The 4426-nt window shown below is 33.6% G+C and overlaps 1 long non-coding RNA gene across 1 annotated transcript in view; it reads left to right on the forward strand.

Annotated features, from left to right (window-relative positions):
• Positions 1–3739, forward strand: part of LOC102044053 — a 49482-nt gene extending 45743 nt beyond the window's left edge. The window contains exon 6 of the long non-coding RNA XR_265279.1: positions 3610–3739. This is a non-coding gene — a long non-coding RNA (uncharacterized LOC102044053). The remainder of the gene's footprint in view (positions 1–3609) is intronic.
• Positions 3740–4426: the final 687 nt, after the last annotated feature.

A 4426-nucleotide genomic window follows, 5' to 3' on the forward strand; every position in this document is an offset into this window, starting at 1 on the left:
ATGATGCTTCATTAACAAAACAGAAAAGGAAAAGCTTTAAACACTATCTCTGCCTATCTTCCCACTGTGAAAGGGCTTAGAAGCTGGCTAATTTCCAAGAGACACTTAAGCAAAGTGTACATGAGTAAGCAATTACTGAACAAGTTACTTCTCCTGAACTGTGCTGCTTTGAGTGGCAGAAGTGCCCTTGTTACAGCAGGAGACAGAAAAGATCTGTAATGCAGAACTTCTCTTAAAAATCTGTCTGTGGTGTCATGGCAAACTTTACAATGCATGGGTAAATGATCAGCCTAATTACATTTCTTATATCCATCATAGAAGTCTCATTATTTCCTTCTTCCATCTGTCTCTGCCCATCTGTTTTCTCTTATGGTTGGTGTGTAAATTCTTTGGGGCAGAGGTTTTTTTTCGTGTCTATGTACAATATCTAAGGGGATCCTGCTTTACAACTAGGAATTATAAGCAAAATGATATAATAAATATTTCATAACCAAACTTGCATATGTAAAAAACAAAGCTATCAGTAAAGTTTAAACACTTGAAGACCTGAAAATGTCAGATTTCAAGCAAATCAAGGGATCCTATTTAGCATATAGATAACTTCTGATTCTGTTTAACCTGTCCTTATAACCTATGTATTTTTCCTTATGTCAGAAGTGCACAATTCAGCACATAATTGTTCTATCTGTAAGCCTATCACAATCAAGATTGTCACAGAAGTGTAGGATTATTGTCACCAAGCATTGCTTCAGAAAACATGGAATGCACAGAAAGCATGGAATGCTCCATTGGGATTTTTGCCCAGTCTCCTGGCCTCATCTGTTTGCAGCATTCTGGGTAGGGTGTATTTCCAATGACACACAGCCCACTTTGGTTTTTTTTGTGAAGACATGTAGATTCTACTCCCTGTCTCAGCGGGTCAGGACTCTGCCTTCAGTCTGGAAGAGTTTCTCTCTCGTAATTTGAGATTATTGAGGTTTCACTGTGACACAAAGGCGTTAGAACAGTCCAAGCAACAATCTCCTATTTTCCCCTAGAATATTCTTATTTAAAGAAACAAGGATGTGGAATTCTTAAAGGATATCAGATATTATAAATAAAACACCTGTGGAATGGAATTGTGGAAAATGGTAAAAATACCAAGTTGCAACTATGTAGATGAAGACAACAGAATGCAAGGCTATTTTTTACACATATATCTATTTTTTATAATTAAATTATTGATGTAATAAGTGTAAACTAGGTATTTAGGATTAAACTATGCTCTCTTCCAGCTCATCCTTAGTTGATTTTTTTGTGTGCATGTGATTTCATAAGGTCAAAAAATTTATCTAGGTGACACATAGAATTCTTGATTTTAGGATTTGCATCATACGTGCCACTTGCCTCTGTATGTATGCTTATTTGTAAGTACTATAGCAACACTGCTCAATTGTCTGGTTAGAAAATCACATTTTCCCTTACATGAGTTTCACACATATTTTCTTTAAAATTTCAGTACAATAAAAGGTGCCAGAGGAAAAGTTTAGGAGTTTTTAGCAGAAGCAAGAACAATTGGAGTTGTGAGTTTATAACAGAAGCAAACTTGTAGATATCTTTAAAGCCTGACTAATAGAAAACCAGATTATGAAACAGTAAGCAGGAAACCTTAGTCCACAGTAAAGTAATTTTTCTTAGTTTACCCTTTAGTGTAAGGTATTGATAACAAGCCAAATTACCTCACTTTTGCTTTAACTTGGGCATGTATATAGGAACTCTTTCCATGTCTTTTCCAATTATCAAAATATCTTGCATGCTGAAGCCCCTGCTCTCTAATGCTCTTGACATTTAGTGACTATTAATAGTAATTCTCTGGTTGTAGCAATTGCAAGTATTTTTATAACTTTGTCATTTATCTGAGAACAATATCTATAATTTCTTTATTACATAGCAATTCTGTGAAAACTCCATGTCAAAATGTGCTTTGTTGAATCTCTGGAAAGATCCAATATGTATTTCCAGTCTTAAATGTGTGAGCTGTTTCTGTAAGAAGCACAGGAGAGGTTTCTGTTAAGTGCTTTCTCAAGTGGAGTGATGCCTTCCATGATGTACATCGGAGTCCTGATCCCCTGGTATTGCAATATACAGAACATGCCCTGGTGTATTTTCCATCCTACTCTGGCTTTCCTCCCAGTGAAAGCAGCATGCACCCAGCAGTACTTCACACCCACCTCTGCTTCAATAAGCTGTCAAGGAAAGGAAACAATTCAGACAGCAGGGATTCACCTCACAGGGATTCCGTGACACTTACTACATGGTGAGATGTTCTGCCTTTCCCACTTCTGCCTTGGAAGCCTTTAAGTGCCTTAAGTCATATAAAATTAAAAAACTACTCTAACGAAGGAAGGAATCTAGGCAGAAATTGCTTTAAATGTGCAAAATAAAATATTTCCAGGTAGTGCCCAGAAAAGACAATTGCAGCTTGTAAGGGAGAAAATATTTTGTTCGAGTCCTTTAAAATTACAAGGATCAATAACATATAGTATAGTCAGAAAAAAAAAGAAAAAAACCAGATACTTTGTCAGGGAAAAAAAATTATTTCTAGGAAATTGTAATCTGAGGATATTTAGGGTCATAAAAGAGGATTTTAGCCATTCCCAGTTTGGCATACATGAATAAAGTAAATAAATTAAAATAGGGATAAAACAAAAGGCCATTTTTTCTCTATGTGTGGAAGAGACAGATCATTGTATTGAAGAGAACTTTGTTAGTAATATAAAACAGGGAAAATAGACTCACAATTTTTGATACATAAATTTCACCACTGTCCCCAAACTCTTATCAGGAAAGATATTTATTATATATTTAAAAACAAAAAAGTGATTTATTTTTCTTTTAACTCTGGTCACACAATTTCAGGTGGTTCTTTATAGTGCATATGGGATTCTATTTCCTTGTATAATCCACCTGCTTTTCTGTAAGTACATAGGAAGCAAATTATAATGGACGTATTTTGTGAAGAAAAAACCAAAAACAAACAAACAAAAAAACACACCAAAAACCCCACAAAAAATTTAAGAACCTCAAACCAAACAATAGCTGTGTTTTAAAGTCATTCGAAAAAATTTATACTTTATTCAATTTATATTTTATTCCATTTTCTCCTTTATATTCCATGTAAATACAAGACATCAACTGGTGAGCTGTATTTTTCAGAAAGAAAAATATAGCTATATTTAGGCATGTGTATTTTTTACTTAGATGCTTGTAAAGAAAACCTGCAAACATCATTTTAATTCTTCTTTAAGAAAGAGAGGTAGAACTAAAAGCAAGCAATTTAGCAATTTAAAGTTATTTCTGTGTCTTGCTCTCTGGAACTCTGTGATTTGTGTAACAGTGCCTGCCATCCTTGTTAACCATGACAGAGACTAACCAGAGTGACTCAAATGGAACCAACACTTTAATAATTAATGCAAGATGCTGAAGACATAAAACAATTGTGAATAATTCATTTCACTTCAGTTCATGATTTGTTGATGAATAATCATGAAATATCTGGAATTAATTAGCTAATGGATGTTTATGAATAACAATTGCCTTTGTATGTTTCATGATTTCCTGTCTGTTTAGACTACTTCAGAGGAAGAAAAAAGACATGAACATATGAAGAGGAATGCTGAAGAAAGATGGACCAAAAAGATTTGTGATTACTTCCAGAATGTTATATCAGAAGTGACAAAAGCTTAGAAGTCTATCAGTTTATTTCTCTGAGGTGATTATGTGAAAAGAAATATAAAAAATAGGCCGTAGTAAAGCAATTTACAGCTACAGAAAACCCCAGCGGAATGCTCTGATTGTTAATGTGTTTGTACCTTTACAAATTTTAATTGGATAATCTATCATCTACATTTATTCTATGTATGGCAGCAACCATAAAATTAAAGGTAAAGGTTTCAAGGATGTGAAACTGAATTTCTAGAAGACAAACTACTTTTGATGTGAGGTATATCTGTCCTTTTGTTGCTTAGCTCACTGTCATTCATGTCAGGGAAATACTTTTTGTTTGAAGTCATAATAAACATTTCACATCTTTTCATGTCATGTACTTGTAAATAATTTTAAATGTCTTTTAAAAAAATTCTTCCTTTTTTTCCATTGCATAAATGTTTTCTTTAATTACATAGAAATATGTAAATCACTTTAACAGCAGTTAAGGTCAGAAAATCTGTTTACATTTCATAGGTTATCTGGCTGCATATCCTCTAAGAAAATGGAAACAAAGTCTAATCCTCCAACAATTGAAAGAATTATCTTGTGGTCTCACAAAGTGTTTATTTAGGAGATGAAACATAAATCACTCTGATGAAAGCGTAAATTAACTTTAAAAAAAGTGCTTTTCACATGAACCCATGAGAAATTAAGTTTGATACCTCAGGATCTGCAAAAA

This window comes from Geospiza fortis, unplaced genomic scaffold (genome assembly GCF_000277835.1).
Source record: "Geospiza fortis unplaced genomic scaffold, GeoFor_1.0 scaffold138, whole genome shotgun sequence".
Classification (NCBI taxonomy): Eukaryota; Metazoa; Chordata; class Aves; order Passeriformes; family Thraupidae; genus Geospiza; species Geospiza fortis.